Genomic DNA, 18,044 nt, shown 5'->3' on the forward strand with positions numbered 1-18,044 from the left:
CCAATGCCATGGGTTAGGCTTTCCTTGGAGAGATGGGAGAGTGGGAACAAATAAAATAATGACAATAAACATATTGAGCCCTGACTTTATACCAGTATGAAACTTTATACCACTCAGTGCTTGTGATGCATTACCTCATCGAGTCTTTGCATCACCCTTACAAAGCAGGTATTGTTATCCTCATTATACACATGAGGAACATGAGGCTCAGTGATGTTAAACATGAGGCTCAGTGAGCTCAGGAGTTCGAGACCACCCTGGCCAACATGATGAAACCCTGTATCTACCAAAAATATAAAAATTAGCCAGGTGTGGTGGCGCATGCCTATAGTCCTAGCTACTTGGGAGGCTGAGGTGGGAGGATTGTTTGAGCCTGGAAGCTGGAGGTTGCAGTGAGCTGAGATTGCACCGCTGCACTCCAGCCTGGGTGACAGAGTGAGACCCCGTCTTTTTTTTTTTTTTTTTTTTTTTTTTGAGACAAAGTCTCGCTCTGTCACCCAGGCTGGAGTGCAGTGGCACGATCTCAGCTTACTACAACTTACAACCTCCACCTCTCAGGTTCAAGCAATTCTTCCGCTTCAGCCTCTTGAGTAGCTGGGATTACAGGTGCCTACCACCACACCCAGCTAATTTTCATCTTTTTTTCAGTAGAGACAAGGTTTAATCATGTTGGCAGATTGGTCTCGAACTCCTGACCTCAAGTGATCCACCCACCTCAGCCTCCCAAAGTGCTGGGATCACAGGTTTGAGCCACCGTTCCTGGTCAACCCCATCTTAAAAAAAATCAAAACAAAACAGTAAATGGTAGAGCTGCAATTGAAGCCAGGTCTTCTCATTCCAAACTGTTAGCCTATGTGTAGTATTGCCTTTGTTTTCCTGCCTTTACAAAGGTAGTTGGGAGACATAGCCTCTGATATGACATCAGAACACCTTGAAACAATTAATTAAAAAGTGCAGATCAACCTGGTGGATGTGCATGGAGTTGCCCCAGAGTGGGGAAGGAAGGCAGAGGATGAGGTATGTGGGAGAAAGGGCTAGGAAGCAGAGTGAAGTGATTAACATTGGGTAGGTTGAACCAGGCTTCATGGGAGGCATTTTCAGCCAGGTTTCAGCTGATACATGCTTGATGACAGCAGAGAAAAATAACAGGGCAAGTCTGAGAATCAGGGATGATTTTTGAATGGCATGACTTTGTACATGGTAAGTCAGTTGTAAAAAAACAAACAAAGCAACAGCAACAATAGCAAAACTCCATCTCCTCTGAAATGTAGGAATTGCCCTGTTGAAGAGATGGGCTGCATCCAGGTCCTCAGGGTTTTGTTTGGGTGAACATTCAAGACCCAGAAAATCCTGGATTTTGTCATGGTTTTCTGTTGTTAATTAATTGGAGTGAGTATGGGGTCATTTATTTTTCTGGACCTTAATATCCTTATCTCTAAAATGAATGTGTATCCTCCAAAGTTCCATCTAACAATAATATTTCTTCTCCTTTCTTTCAGGGCAGAGGACAATACCAGCCTCTGGCACACAGACGATGGTTGAGAAATGCTTGTTGGCTGGGTGTGGTGGTGCAAGCCTGTAATCACAGCACTTTGGGAGATCAAGGTGGGCAAATTGCTTGAGTCCAGGAGTTCGAGACCAGCCTGAGCAACAGGGCAAACATCTCTACAAAAATAAACAAAAAATTAGCCGGACATGTTGGTGCGCAACTGGGGTCCCAGCTACTCAGGAGGCTGAGGTGGGAGGATCGCTTGAGCCCAGGAGGTTGAGATTGCAGTGAGCTGTGATTGTGCCACTGCATTCCAGCCTGGGAGACAGAGTGAGACCATGCCTCAAAAAAAAAAAAAAAAAAAAGTTGACTTGAACTAATTAAAGGCAGTGGTACTAATTGAAAACCAAATTCCCCCTGTGTGGGCATGTCCTGCTTGCTATCTTGTTGCCTGTGCTCCATAGGTCCTGTGGCCTTGCACCTGAGTTATCCAGCTTGTTGATTTTTATTCCTTGTTGAGGAAACCTCTCCCCGCCTTTCCCCACAAAAATCACTTTGCTTCCCTCATGCTAAACTCTCCCTAGTCTAGGCTCAATCTCTCTATGAATCCCTTGCATTCTTAATTCTTCCTCTGCCTTCTAACTTTCCTGTTCTTAGGTGTGGCTGAACTGGCGGTGTGCTTATTTTTCATTTTCCCTTTGATGAATGGATAGTGTCTCACTTGCTCTCTTCCTGGAGACTGAACACATGCCTGCATGAAGAGTGTGGAGAAAGCCATATGATTGAAGGGGCCATATCTGGTAATGTCATGCCTTAATTGTAGGCTCAAATTTTAATGATGAATTAACTTCTTGAAAGTTGATCTTTAGGCCAGGTGCAGTGGCTCATGCCCATAATCCCAGCACTTTGGGAGGTTGAGGCAGGAGGATCTCTTGAGCCCAGGAATCTGGGACCAGCCTTGTGACATGGCACAATGGCATCTCTATTGAAAATACAAAAAAAAAAAAAAATTAGCTGGGCATAGTGGCATACACCTGTAGTCCCAGCTACTCGGGAGGCTGAGCTGGGGAGATTGCGTGAACCTGGGAGGTTGAGGCTGCAGTGAGCTGTGATGTTGCCACTGCACTCCAGTCTGGATGACAGAGCAAGACCCTGACTCAAAAAAAAAGAAAAGAAAGTTGATCTTTAAAATGAAGTGTGTACAGTGAGAAGAATATTTCAAGGAGGAATGGTGCTTTCATATATTTGGTTTAAGCAGATTTATTTAGTATTATATATAAATCAACCATGTATTTGATGGACTTCTTCACTTTTCACTTGCATGGCTTAGCACCATACCTGCAGAGCCCAATCTTTCTTTTTCTTACCATAGGCATGAATGCCATTTTATTATTATTATTTTTGAGATGGAGTCTCGCTCTGTTACCCAGGCTGGAGTGCAGTGGCATGATCTTGGCTCACTGCAACCTCCGCCTTGCGGGTTCAAGCGATTCTCCTACCTCAGACTCCCAAGTAGCTGGGATTACAGGAGCCCACCACCATGTCCTGCTATATATATATATATATATATATATATATATTTTTTTTTTTTTTTTCCCAGTAGAAATGGGGTTTCACCATGTTGGTCAGGCTAGTCTCGAACTTCTGACCTCAAGTGATCCATCTGTCTCAGCCTTCCAAAATGCTGGGATTACAGATGAGCCACTATGCCCAGCCTCTCTCTTCTCTCTTCTCCTCTCCTCTTCCCTCCCCTCCCTTTCCCTCCTCTCCTCGCCCCTTCTCTCGTCTCCTCTCTTCTCCTTTTCCCTCTCTCTCTTTTTAAAGAGCTTGAGTCTCTCTGCTCAAAATTTCAAACTCAGAAAGTTTACTCACCTGGATTGCTTTCATCTGGGCTACTGAGACTGTGTCAGAGCCTTGGAACCCAGCTGATCTACCTGTTTGTGGCAGTAGAGCGGCAGATGCCCTGGTTGGCCTCTGGTCTCCAGTCTCTCCTTGTTCCTCACTAACAGGCCTCCAGCTGGGCTTAGGGCAGCAGGCTGCCCATGGAAGATCACATACCTCCCCAGAGCCCCTTGAAGCTGAAGTGTCTACAACCCAGGTCTGGCCAAAAAGATATCCGTAGAAGCTTCCTCCGGGGGCTTTCAGGAGAGCCCCATTGTTTCCCTGATAAAAAGGGACAAGTCCAATCAGGACATGTGTTTTGCCCTTGACCCCTCCCCTTCTTTCTGTGTGGAGTATGAGCACCATGCTGGAGGGGCAGCAGCCCAACTTTCCACTGTGAGGAAGAAAGTCAGGCACTAAGAGTAGCGGAGAAAAGTTAGAAGGAGGCTGGGACCTTGTTTTCTGTAAGCAACTGCTTCAGCCTTATCTCAAGACTTCTATAATGTGAAAAAAAAAAAAAAAAAAAAAACCAGAGAAAAAACCCTATTTGGTTAAGCACTGTGTTCAGTTACTTTGCAGCTAAGTAAAATTTTAAATGATGCGGTGGCTCATACTTGTAATCCCAGCACTTTGAGTAGCCGAGGCAGCCGCATGACTTGAGGTCAGGAGTTCAAGATCAGCCTGGCCAACATGGTGAAACTATGTCTCTACTAAAAATGCAAAAACATTAGCTGGGCATCGTGGCGGGCGCATGTAATCCCAGCTACTTGGGAGGCTGAGGCAGGAGAATCGCTGGAATCCAGGAGACAGAGGTTGCAGTGAGCCAAGATCGCACTACTGCACTCCAGCCTGGGTGACAGAGTGAAACTCCATCTCAAAAAAAAAAAAAAAAAAAAAAGGAAAAAGAAAGAAACCCCATCTCTACTAAAAATACGAAATTAGCCGGGTGTGGTGGCACGTGCCTGTAGTCCCAGCTACTCAGAGGGCTGAGACAGGAGAATCGCTTGAACTTGGGAGGTGGAGGCTGCAGTGAGTCAACACTGCACCACTGCACTCCAGCCTGAGTGAGACAGAGTGAGACTCCGTCTCAAAAAAAAAAAAAATTTTTTTTAAACTGATGCAACTAGAAAATAGAGGAAAATGTGAAAATTATAGGCCTCAGGAAACACTTGACATATCTTGACAATATTGGCAGCCAAATGTAGCTGGTCATTAATATATTTTGCCCGGTGTTGGTCTATCCAGATTTTGTCAGTGATTATTTGGGTCCTCTCTTTCTTCCTTCCTTTCTTTCCTTCCTTCCTTCCCTTTTCAACAAATTTTGCTGAACAGCTTCTGTATCTATGAAACAAAATAGCCGTATCTGCCTTCAAATAATTATATAAATCTATAATTATGGAACGATCTAGATACAATAAAAGAAAATACAGAGGACAATGAGGATGTGTAATTGAGGGACCAGATCTGGTCAGGGAGGCTTCTCTGAGGGGCTGAGGTCTGCTCTGAGACTAGAAGGATGAACAGGAGTTTATTAGGCAAAGGCGGTGGCCAGAGTGAAAAGCAGCAGCATGCATGAAGGCCCCAGGGCTGTAGAGAGCATGGTGCTTTTGAGGAACTGAAAGTAGTGCCCTGTGACTGAAATATTGAGAGTAAAAAAGAAAGTAGCACAAAATTAGGCTGGAGACATAAACAGGGGCCAGATGATGCTGGGCCCTGTGGTCAGTTTATATTAAGGATTTGGGTCTTTATCCTAGATGAATAGGAAGTCATGGAAGATTCTAAACCTGTAGGGTGACCTGACCAGATTTGAGTTTAACAAAACAAGTGCCATTCTAGTCATATGAACTAGAATGGACTAGAATGGAGATGTGAGGTGCAGGTGATGTGGGGAGCCCATTTAGGATATCAGACAGAGGATGTGGGCAAGGTGAGGGATGAGGGCAGCTTGGATTAAGGGGTGGCAGTGGAGGTGGAGAAAAGTTATGGGATTTGAATACTATTTAAAATGTAAAACTTATAGGGCCTGGTGATGGAGTAGACATAGCTGTTGATGGGTGGAGGAGTTTCAAGAAGACTCCTCAATTCTGGCTTGCAAAACTGGATGTCCAGTAGGGGGTGGGGGTGGCATTTACTGAGAAAAGAAACCTGGAGGAGGCCTGAGTTGGGTGGGGGGCATCACGATGAGTTCCCACTGAACACACCAAGCGTGAGGAGCCTGGAGACAGCCATGGGGCTATGGGAGTAGGTGGTGTGAGTAGGATCTGGTGCTTAGCCGAGAGGTCTGAGCTGGAAGCATCAGCATTTAGATGGAGTGGATGAAATCATAAATCATGAGATCATTTAAGGAGAGAAGACAGTGAACAGAGAAGGGGGCTTAGGACCAAGCTGATACCAAGATGAATAACCTTGTTTCCACCCTCAAGGAGCTATGGCTGCGTAGAGGTGATGAGCTATGCACATATGTAATTATAGTATCGTCAGAAAAGGACTTATACTCTACCAATACCATAAATGATGCATTCGGAGGAGGGAAACACTATACCAGCTGAAGGGATTAGCAACAGCTTCATGGAAACACATTTAAGACCATCTTTTTTTTTTTTTTTTTTTTTTTTTTTTTTTGGCAGGGGGGCAGGGTCTCACTCTGTTGCCCAGGCTGCAGTGCAGTGGCATGATCATGGCTCACTGCAATCTGGAGCTCCTAGGCTCAAGCAATCTTCCTGCCTCAGCCTCCCAGGTAGCTAGAACTACAGGTGCATGCCACAATTCTTTTAAAAAATTGTAGAGATAGGGTCTTGAACTCCGGACTCAGGTGATCCTCTTGCCTTGGCCTCCCAAAGTACTGGGATTATAGTCATGAGCCACTGCACCCAGCCTTAAGACAATCTTTGTTGTATAGCTAGAATAAAGTGAGGTGGATGAGGGTAGTAATCGGCTTCCAAGTGGAAAGAGTGACTTGACAAAGGGTTAGAGGCTGAAAAACCAAGACCCATGGCAAATTTCAGGGAGTTCAGCTTATCTGGAGATAGGGTATAAGTGGGGAATCATTTAAAAGGTGAGTTGGAGCCAGACTGAGGAGGGCTGCAAAAATACCTGGTTGAGGTGCTTGACCTATAGGAGTGGGGACCTAACTAAGGTTTGTAGGACAAGTAGGGGGAGGGTGCCTTGACTAAAGCAGTGATTGAAGAAGACTCCTGGATTCCCATGTGGGAAAAAATATGTGTGTGTGTGTGTGTGTGTGTATGAGTGTGTGTGTGTATGAGTGTGTGTGTGTGTGTATTTAGGAAACCTCATAGAATACAACCCTGGAAGTCCTGTGGGCCCACAGGAAATGGACAGTGGTTTGTCTCTGTTTCCCTGGAGACACATGCATGGTCTCTTGTCTTTGCCTCTCTCAGCTCTCCCGTACTCTTTGCAGATCAGCTTTCTCTGTAAGGGCCTTGGCTTCTACTTTCCCTTCACCTGCTTTGCAGGAGGTTTGGGTTGCCATGGCACCCATTCTGACCCAGATCCACTGGATCTTATATCAGACCCCACCATCATTTGCTGCAGTCTCTCTGCTGATCATAGCATAAAGACAGGCTGTACCTTTTGGTGACTCCAAATTGATATTCTAGTCACAATCAATACAATAATCTAACAGATCTCCTGATCACATTTCCTGTTGGTGGGTAAGTCTAGCATTTGCACAGATTTGCTGGACACAACTTGACTCACATTGTTTCCACATTTGCTTAATAACAGGTTATTATCTGCTGTAAGAATGAGGACAGGAACTGTGTTTGTCTTGTCTCCCACTGTGTCTATTGCCGTATAACAAATTACCCCAAAACTTGGTGGCTTAATACGGTAGGCATTTATGATCTCACAGTTTCTGTGAGTTAAGGATTTGGAAGTAGCTTGTCTGGATGGCTGTGGTTTGGGTTGCTTATGAAGTTGCAGTCAAGATGTTGGTTGGGTTGCAGTCATCTGAAAGCTTGAATGAAGCTGGAGGATCCACTTCCAAGATGGCGCACTCACATGGCTGTTAGCAGAAGGCTTCAGTTCCTTATGACATGGACCTTTCCATATGGTTGCCTGAGTTTCCTCACGACATGGTAGTTGATTTTCCCCAGAACAATTGATCCAAGAGAGAGCAAGGAGGAGGACATACACTGCCTTTTATAACCTAGTCTCAGAAGTCATACATCATCACTATTGCTACATTCTATTTGTTAGAAGTGAGTCATTATGTCTGTCCCACACTCAAGGGAAAGAGGAATTAGGCTTCATCATTGAAGGGAAAATTGTAAAATAATTTGTAGATGTATTTTATATTTTTTATTTTTTTTGAGACAAAGCCTCACTGTTTTGCCCAGGCTGGAGTGCAGTGGTGCAAACACAGCTCAGTCAGCCTCAATCTCCTAGGCTCAAGGATTCCTCCCACCTCAGCTTCCCAAGTAGCTGGAACTATAGGTGTGTGCCACCATGCCCAGCTACTTTTTTATTTTTTGTAGAGACAGGGTCTTACTGTGTGGCCCAGTCTGGTCTAGAATTCCTGGGCTCAAGTGATCCTCCTGCCTCTGCCTCCCAAAGTGTTGGGATTACAGATGTGAGCCATCATGCCTGGCTGCAGATGTATTTTAAAACCACCACAGCCACTGTAACTTTAGCACCTATTATGGTGCCTGACATATAGCAGTTAATAATGGCTTGCAAAAGGAACAGTTGTTCTCTCTCCTAAACTTGATTCACTAGCACTGAAAGAGTGGCAGTCACTATAAGGCAGGCCGTCATACCAAGGAATGGCCATTTCAGGCTTCATTCAGCTTTAGTGTCTTCCCATGTGTTGTTCTATCAGGAAATGGTGGGCCATTTTGAGAAGTCGCTTGGCCAAGAACACAAATATAGGCTGCTGAGATCCCTTTAGATGTTGGCATAAAACTAGCCAAAGGGAGAGGAGGTCTCAGAGGTTTGTAAGAGTTGAGTTCTGCTAGCGAATTAGAATTTTTATTAAATATTTATAATAGGGGCTTCTAATAAAATTATTAATACTATTATTTTGAGGAACAAATCCTTTATATTTAATGTATCTCTGAAGACTTGGGATTATTTGTGTCTATAAGATCAAACAGGGCAGGGTGCGGGCCTGTAATCCCAGCTCTTTGGGAGGCTGAGGCAGGCAGATCACTTGAGATCAGGAGTTCGAGACCAACCTGGCCAACATGGTGACACTCTGTCTGTACTAAAAATACAAAATTAGCAGGGTGTGGTGGTGTGTGCCTGTGATGCCAACTACTTGGGAGGCTGAAACAAGAGAATTGCTTGAACATGGGAGATGGAGGTTGCAGTGAGCCAAGATTGTGCCATTGCACTCCAGCCTGGACAACAGAGCAAGACTTAGTCTCAAAAAAAAAAAAAAAAAAAAAAAAAAAAAAAAAAAAATCAAATAGATTCAGGTCACAGCAGGTGCTGTGGAACATAACCATGGTGGAGCAGGAGCACAATGGGGTTCTTTATTACAGTTCTTTGCATCCCAAGTATTCAAAGAGAAAAGAAGGTGGGTGTTAGGTGCTGTGGCCATGGACTTGACATTCAGTGGGAGGAGTGCAATGAGCTGCAGCACTGTTTTGTTGTTATTGTTGGAGATGAGGTCCTGCTATGTTGTCCAGGCTAGAATGCAGTGGCTATTCACAGGCATGATCATAGCACACCACAACCTCAGACTCCTAACCTCAAGTGATCCTCTTGCCTCAGCCTCTCAGGTAGCTGGGATTGCAGGTATGTGCCACTGTACCTGGCTACAGCACCTTTAGAATCCACCATAGCTTTCATGCTGGAGTTGTGCTCTTCCTGGTCAGCCCATAGCCAATGACAGAGTGCAGGCCTAGCTATTTCTGTCTAACGTGGGACTTCTCAAATGGCTCCCTGTGGAGTTGACTGAGATTCTGTCACATCTGTCTTGTGATCCTAGGCTCTCCCTGCCCAGTTCTGCTGCCTCCTCCTTTATCTTCCACGGGTGTCTCCCTCTCCCCAGTGAGCCTCTTGCTCTCTTGGCTTTATCTCAGCATTCTGGAGGACATGAATGACACGGGAGGAATGAGGCCATGTGGTCATGATAACCATTGGAAGACCTACTGGGCAAGTCTTTAAGATCTTCTAGCTCAGGCTTTGAGAACTAGTGTCTGCTGGATGGGGATCTTGGCTTTAGAAACTTATTTTGGAAGGAATTTCCAAATTGCTTACATTATATTGTAGGCCAAGGTGGAAGTTTGGGCGTCATTGTAGATGAGGGTACTGGTGTCAAGGCTCCCCAGGAATGGAGAAGAACAGCGCAAGGGGCTCACCAGGCAAGCTCCTCAGAGCAGTCAGAACTGTGTTTCCCCAGTGCTGGGACACAAGGAGGCAGTCTCACTGTGCACTATTGCCATTTGCAGGAGGTGACAGAGCTTGCCCAAGGAAGGGGCAGGAGATTGCGGCGATTAAGTGCTTTGGAGGCAAATAGGCCTGGGTGTGAGCCTGGCAGTGCTACCTACTAGCTTTGTGATGTTGGACATGTGACCTAAGCTCTTCATCTCTCAGCTTCCTCATTGGGAAGATGGAGATGATAATATAAGTCTACTTCTTAGATTTGCTGGGAGGATTTTTAAAACTCCTTCTAAAATGCTCAGCATTGTACGTAATTGAATCAGGTAAAGTTCTCAGCTGTAAGCAACAGAAACTGACTCAGGTTGACTGAAATAGAAAAAAGAATGGATCAAAAAGCCAGTGGGCAGCTCCCAGAATCCCCAAAGAGGCTAGAAAGGCAGCTCAGAGAACAGATAGAAATAAGGGCAGTAGCCAGGGCCATAGTCAAAATCCTGCCATAAATCCAGCCTGGTGAGGATGCTGCTGCTGCCATCATTGATCACTGGATGCCTTTGCTGTTTCCCGTCATAGAACCCAGACCCTGCCCTTGGCCTTGTTGCCACTGTTGCCTGGAAACAGGTGTGGCTGTCACCACTACCACTGCTAGCCCAGCCACCAGAATGGCTTCTCTGTGGTTCTCAGCCTCTTTTCTGCTTCCCCTCTCCTTCCCTTTCCACCTCTACTTTCCCCTTCCCCCTCTTCTTCCTCTGCCTCCTCACCTTCCCCCTGTCTATTTCTTTCTCTATCCTTCTTCACATTTTCTCCGTCCACTGGCTAGTTATCCTCATCCATTAGCTGTACCAATTTTTTCCCATTAAAGGAAGAAATAGGCCGGGCGTGGTGGCGCACGCCTGTAATCGCAGCTATTCGGGAGGCTGAGGCAGGAGAATTGCTTGAACCTGGGAGGCACAGGTTGCAGTGAGCCGAGATCACGCCATTGCACTCCAGCCTGGGCAACAAGAGCGAAACTCCGTCTCAAAAACAAAACAAAACAAACAAAAAAAACAACAAAAAAGGAAAAAATACATGACCCAATGCTCCTTCTTCAACTTCCTTCCTATCTTCTTTCCTTCTTTAAATATCTGGAAAGTTTATTCTTATTCCTCACTTCAATCTGTCCTCCACCTCTTTAATTCACTGTAACTGCCCTTCCCAAGGTCACCAGTGACCTCTTCATTGCTTTGCCAAGGCTGACTTTTCTGTCCTCCTCGACCTCTTGGGAACACTTCATCTTGTTGACTATGACCTCCCTTTGAGACTCTTTCCTGTTCTTGGCTTGGTGATGCCATGCTTTTCTGGTTTCCTCCTTTCTGGGACCTGATTATCTTGATATTCTTTGTGGGCTTTTCCTTATAACAAAATACTACAAACTGTGTGTCTTCAGCAACAAAACTGTATTGTTTCATAGTCCTGGAGCTTGCAATTTGGAGATTAACATGTTGGCAGGACTTGTTCCTTGGCTTGTAAAGCATCACCCTGATCGGTGCCTTCATCTTCTCATGGTGTTCTCCCTGTTACATGCCTCGGGTTCAAATGTTTCCTTTTTATAAGGACGCCAATCATATCGTATTAGCTCCCCTCCTCTACCATAACTTCATTTCTGTTGCTTATAACAGAATACTTGAAACTGGGTAATGTATTTACTTATTTATTTATTTTGAGAAGGAGTCTTGCTGTGTTGTCCAGGCTGGAGTGCAGTAACACAATCTTGGCTCACTGCAACCTCTGCCTCCCAGGTTCAAGCAATTCTCTTGCCTCAGCCTCCTGAGTAGCTGAGATTACAGGCACACACTACTACACCTGGGTAATTTTTGTATTTTTAGTAGAGATGGGGTTTTGCCATGTTGGTCAGGCTGGTGTCGAACTCCTAACCTCAGGTGATCCACCCGCCTTGGCCTCCCAAAGTGCTGGGATTATAGGCATGAGCCACCATGCCTGGCTGAAACTGGGTAATTTATAAAGAAAAGGAATTTATTTCCTACAGTTCTGGAGGCTGAGAAATGCAAGGTCAAGGGGCCACATCTGATGAGAACCTTCTTGCTGGTGGGGACTTTGTGGAGTCCTGAGGCAGCACACGGCGTCACATGGTGAGGGTGTGGATGTGCTAGCTCAGGGCTCTTCCTCTTGTTATAAAACCACCAGTCCCATTCCCACGATAACCCAGGAATCCATCACCCCATGAATCCATGAATGAATTCATCCCTTCAGGAGGGCAGAGCCCTCATGACCCAATCCCAATCGTCTTTTAAAGTCCCCATCTTTCAATACTGCCACAGTGGGGATTAAGTTTCAATGTGAGTTTTGGAAGGGACCGACATTTAAAGCATAGCACTCATCTTAGCTAATCACAGCTACGTTGACTCTATTTCCAAGTAAGCTCCCATTCTGAGGTGCTGGGGGTTAGCACTTCAACACATAACATTTAGGGGACCACAGTTCAATCTATAGCACTCTTTAAACGTTGCTTTCCCTTGGTCACTTACTTAGGCTCCTCCCCTGAGAAACTTTATCCAAACTCATGGCTTTAATGACCACACCACCTTAGAATGATGCTACCCCAGAGTGTTTCTCAAACCCAGTTCTCTCCCTCAGTTCTGGAGGTACAGATCTGATTAGCCAGCAGTCATATTTGGATATTTACAGGTCCCTTTTTTTATTCATTTTATGAGTCAGGATCTCACTCTGTTGCCCAGGCTGGAGTGCAGTGGTAAGATAATGGTTCACAGCAGCCTCAAATTCCTGAGCTCAAGCCATCCTCCTGCCTCAGCCTCCTAAGTAGCTAGGACTACGGGCATGTGCCACCATGCCCAGTTAATTTTCTTATTTTTGTAGAGATGGGTGTCTCTCTATGTGGTCCAGGCTAGTCTTGATCTCCTGGGCTCAAGCAATCATCCTGCCTCAGCCTTCCAAAGTGCTGGGATTATAGGAATGAGGCATTGTGCCTGACCAAGTCCTTTGTGTAATGTTCCAGATTGAATTTATCTTTTCCTTAAAGTTGCTTCTTCTCCTGAGTTTCTGATCTCAGAGACTGGCCCCATCATCTACCTTGCTTCCCCATGGTGGGAGACCACCCTGGAGGCTTGCTTCAGTTTATCACTCCCACCCCTTCCAGTCACCATGTCCTTCAATAGCATCACATGTTTCTTTTCTCTCTCTCTCTCTCTTTTTTTTTTGAGACGGAATGCTCTGCTCTGTCACCCAGGCTGGAGTGCAATGGCGCGATCTCGGCTTCCTGCAACCTCTGTGATTCTCCCATATCAGCCTCCGAGTAGCTGGGATTACAGGCCACCTGCCATCATGCCTAGTTAATTTTTGTGTTTTTGTAGAGATGGGGTTTCGCCATGTTGGCCAGGCTGGTCTTGAACTTCTGACCTCAGGTGATCTGCCTGCCTCAGCCTCCCAAAGTGCTGGGATGACAGGTGTCAGCCACTATACCCAGCCTATTTTTATTTTTTGAACTGAACATTCCTTCATACTTGTTTTATATGGTCAGTATACTACATTGGTAGCAATGATTCATTTTGTTAGTCATGAAACAAACAACAACAACAAAAAAACAATTCTTACATTTTACTTTGTTTCTCAGAAGTGAGAGATGTTTTAAGAATGTGTTTTTATGAGATTTGCCAAATATTTTTCATTGCACAATAGCTTTTTTTTTTTCTTTTTTCCTCTTCCTTTTGGAGAATTGTTGGGTTGATGAAGCTTTTAAGATAGGTAAGAACAGATGTGCTGACACAGTTTGGGAAAGCAAAAACAATTTAACTTGAAGAAAAGCCCCTAGAGAAAAGACACTCTCCCAAGGATGTTCGAAACCCAGTTATAGGAAGTACTGTCTTCAGCGGACAATGTGATTTGGGTTAACAGCCAGCAGAGCTGGGGGAAACGCTGACAGTCCTCCAATACCACAATGCAGTGTTAGAATCAGACTCGCTATGTTGAAATTTAAGAGGATTTACATTTTAATTACTTGCTCAAAATTTGCCCTCACAATTGGTCCTTTAAGCGAATGTTAATCCCATTTACTTCTCTCTAATTTTAATGCTCCAAACCCCACCAATTTAGAGAAGGAAGACGTGTTCTTTCAAGTTTTTTAAGTGGTTTATTATATGATGTGAGAAAATTTTTTTTCCTTAAAATGACATAAATGTTCAGTCCAAATATGGAGGTACCACATAGGAGAAATAGAATTGAGGAATACCAGCTGAAAAAGTTCTTATTCACCCTCTAGTTCAATCCCAGCCTCACAAATTAGAAAACAAACCCAGAGAGGCCGAGAGACTTACTTAAGGTCACATGGTTATTCGTAGATCTATAATTCACACTTTCTGCTGCCTGAACCAAAAGTCCGCTGTAGTAAAAATTATAGTCAACATTTACGGAGCACTTGCTAAGCACTAGGCTCTGGGCTAAATGCTTTTCAAAACTTTCAACAGTTCACAAAATCAATGAAATAGAAAGTATTTCAAATGTAAAAGAAAAACATAGTCAGTCCTCTCTAACAATTTTTCTGTGGATGTTTCATTTGCTTTTTTAAACAGAAGCTGCTGACGTACATGCCTTTCCACCCTTCCAGATTCGAAGTCTGCAAAGGGCTCCTAGGTGTACTCCACTGAGCTGTGTTTTGAAAGCTAAATAAGCATTAACTTATTCACAACAAAAGCCTGATCTATTTCTATTAAGGCTGCAGAGAGGTTTGGAAAGCACAGATTTCTCCCTGTTTTTCCTCCCTTAGTTTGTTCACCAATTACTTCTTCCCTCTCTTCCTTCTTTTTCCCTTCCCTCCCTCTCTCCCCAGCTTCTCCCACTTTCTTTCCTCTCTCTGTCTCCCTCCCTTTCTTTCTTCCATTCTAGAAAGTGAGGTATTTTCCAGCACCTGTAATCTGTACACTTTGGGAGGCCGAGGTGAGAGGATTGCTTGAGGCCAGGAGTTTGAGATCAGTCCGGGCAACATAGCAAGACCCTACAGCAAATTTTTTGTATAAAAAATTTAAAAATTAGGCAGGCTTGGTGGCACATGCCAATAGTCCCAGCTACTTGGGAGGCTGAGGCAGGAGGATCACCCAGAAGTTCGAGGCTGTGGTGAACTACGATTGCCCATGGCACTCCAAACTGGATGACAGAGTGAGACCCCATCTCTATAAAAAATAAAAAGTGAAAAATAAAGATAATCCCAGCACTTCGGGAGGCTGAGGGCGGGCAGATCACCTGAGGTCAGGAGTTCGAGACCAGCCTGGCCAACATGGTGAAACCCCATCTCTACTAATAGTACAAAAATTAGCTGGGTGTGGTGGCACACGCCTGTAATCCCAGCTGCTCGGGAGGCTGAGGCAGGAGAATCGCTTGAACCTGGGAGGCAGAGATTGCAGTTAGCCCAGATTGTGCCACTGCAGTCCAGCCTGGATGACAGAGTGAGACTCCATCTCAAAAGAAAAAAAAAAAAAAAATGGAAGTGAGGTATTAAGAACTCTGTTGTGATTCAAAACTCCTTTTGATTTGTCTTGAACATGCAGTACATTGGAAATGCCGGGGCCTTAAGCATCATCCAAAGGGGGGTGGAGGCTAGAGAGGTAAAGGATTTTGCCTGAGGTCAACTAAATGAAATCCTACCAAGGTCAGACAGTGACTGACTATAAAGTAGGACTCCAATCAGCCCCAAGAGGAAAGCTACCAGAATAGCAAAGGCAAAGTCTAATTGGTTCTGGAGGTGTTATCCTTTTTAAATGACTTAATTCAATCTCAAACCAGCAAGCTCTTCACCTTCACTTGAAGGAGTGTAGGATCTTTTATCAGGAGCTGAAGAATGAAAAGCAAACTTCTAATCACTTTTTGAAACCCAGCTCTTCAAAATCCCCAGAGTTGAGGGCCAGGTAATGAGTGGGGCTTACACAGAGTAGGTTCTCAGAGATAGGGTTGGGACTTGGAAATACACATGACAGGCGGAGACAGAAATTTTATTAACCTGTACCTTAAAGTCCTTTAAAAGGACATTTGATTGTGGAATGAAACCAACACATTGAGAAGACTCAAAGTGGGGAGAACTTGAAATTAGTTTTGCACTTTCGAATCCTAGGTTTCCAGGCCCTCCATCCTCAGTGATTGGCTGGTGAGATTCTGAGCACTGAGCTGTTTATTTTCCCATCCCAATAACTTCAGCAAAGGAATCTCTGAAGTCCGGTGTGGAAGCTCAATGCATGGACCAGGCAGGAGGATCGCTTGAGGCCAGAAGTTTGAGACCAGCCTGGGCAACATAATGACACCCCCATCACTAGACAAATAAAATAATAATAATAATAATAATAATAATAATAATAATAATAATAAAGAACCAGAGAGAGAGAGTGAGCCTGGGAGGTAAGTAGCATGCCACAGATCACTTAGCAATCTAGAAACAGATTCTGAATTCTAGGTCCCACTCAGAGAAGAGAAGGAGAAAGTGTGGCAGCCCTGACTTTTGTTCTTCAGAGGTAGCTTTGTATGGTGGAGATTGCCTGGAGCCAGGAGATAAGGCCATGTACTTTCTGGGCCTCAATTACTTCCCTTGTAAAATGAGAAAGAATTGGTCTACATTCCTATCTATATGTAAGAACCATGTGACTTTAGAATCATATTCAAATGGTAAAATGACATGTGATCCAATTGATTGATTGTTTTTTATTGTCCTGATTTTTCCCCCCATCCTGGTTTGTGGTTTGGCCGAAATGACTGAATTTAGGGAAATATCTTTGATGTCCCAAATTACCTGGAGGAATTTCATCTCACAATTTTTCTCAAAGGCCTTTAGGACTGCTGCATTTTTTTGAGATCCTTGCCTAGAAAACAATCTAGGAGCAGAACACGATGAGAGGTCAACAGCATTTTTTTTTTTTTTTTTTTAAGATGGAGTCTTGTTCTGTTGCCCAGGCTGGAGTGCAGTGGCACGATCTTGGCTCAATGCAACTTCCACCTCCCGGGTTCAAGCAATTCTCCTGCCTCACCCTCCTGAGTAGCTGAGGCCTTCCACCACACCCAGCTAATTTTTGTATTTTTAGTAGAGGTGAGGTTTCTCTATGTTGGCCAGGCTAGTCTTGAACTCCTGATCTCAAATGATTCACCTATCTTGGCCTCTCAAAGTACTGGGATTACAAGGTGTGAGCCACCATGCCCAGCCTTTTTTTTTTTTTTTTTTTGAGACACAGTCTTGCTTTTGTCACCCAGGCTGGAGTACAGTGGTGGGATCTTGGCTCTCTGCAACCTCTGCCTCCCAGGTTCAAGCGATTCTCCTGCCTCAGCCTCCTGAGTAGCTGGGATTACAGGCGTGTCCCACCATACCTGGCTAATTTTTGTATTTTTAGTAGAGACAGGGTTTCACCATGTTGGCCAGGCTGGTCTCGAACTCCTGACCTCAAATGATCCACCCACTTTGGCCTCCCACAGTGCTGGGATTATAGGTGTGAGCCACCGCACCCCGCCTGTTCAGCAGTATTAGTGAAATGTTTCCCCACCATGTTCAGTCTAAAGCCACACCTCTTCATGCCTACCAAGCCCTGCACTTTCTGGATCCTCCTTCCTTTCCAGCCTCCTATCATATCCTCTCTCCTCATTTAATTTATTTTGGACACACAGGCTTTCCTTTAGTTCCTCAAAGGCACAAAATTCTTTCCTAACTCAGGACTTGCGAGTTAGGAAGTCCTGAGTTAGGACTTTTTGGTCGCTTCCCTCTTTTTGGTTGCTTGGATGATTCAGGCCTGAATACCACATCATCAGTTGGGCCTTCACTGGTATTAATATTTGGACCTCCACTGACCACCTCATCTAAACTGAAATTGGACCACCCTATCCTTTCTCTTCAGAGCACTTAACATTATTTGTGTGTTTAATATCTGCTTCTCTAGACTGGAAAGTCCATGAAGTCAGAGGCTATCTCTTTTTCGTTCACCACTGCATTTCCTTGCATGTAGTAAGCCCTCAATAAATATTTACTGGCCTGGTGTGGTGGCTCATGCCTGTAATCCCAGCACTTTGGGAGGCCCAGGCGGACAGATCACTTGCAGTCAAGAGTTCGAGACCTGCCTGGCCAACATGATGAAACCCTAGTAAAAATACAAAAATTAGCCAGGCGTGATGGCGAATGCCTGTAATCCCAGCTACTTGGGAGGCGGATGCAGGAGCATAGCTTGAACCCAGGAGGCAGAGGCTGCAGTGAGCTGAGACTGCACCACTGTACTCCAGCCTGGGTGACAAAACGAGACTCATTTCAAAAAAAAAAAAAGAAAAAAATTTACTAAATAAATGAATGAATGCATTC

General features: G+C 44.7%; 1 protein-coding gene across 1 annotated transcript in view; it reads left to right on the forward strand.

Moving 5' to 3' along the window:
- Window positions 1–1,505: 1,505 nt before the first annotated feature.
- EXOC6 (exocyst complex component 6) overlaps window positions 1,506–18,044 on the forward strand; it is a 304,230-nt gene continuing 287,691 nt past the window's right edge. Inside the window, exon 1 of the mRNA XM_073019177.1 lies at window positions 1,506–1,605. The gene's annotated coding sequence lies outside the window, so the exon portion shown is untranslated. The remainder of the gene's footprint in view (window positions 1,606–18,044) is intronic.

Source organism: Chlorocebus sabaeus, chromosome 9 (assembly GCF_047675955.1).
Source record: "Chlorocebus sabaeus isolate Y175 chromosome 9, mChlSab1.0.hap1, whole genome shotgun sequence".
NCBI classification, from domain to species: Eukaryota; Metazoa; Chordata; class Mammalia; order Primates; family Cercopithecidae; genus Chlorocebus; species Chlorocebus sabaeus.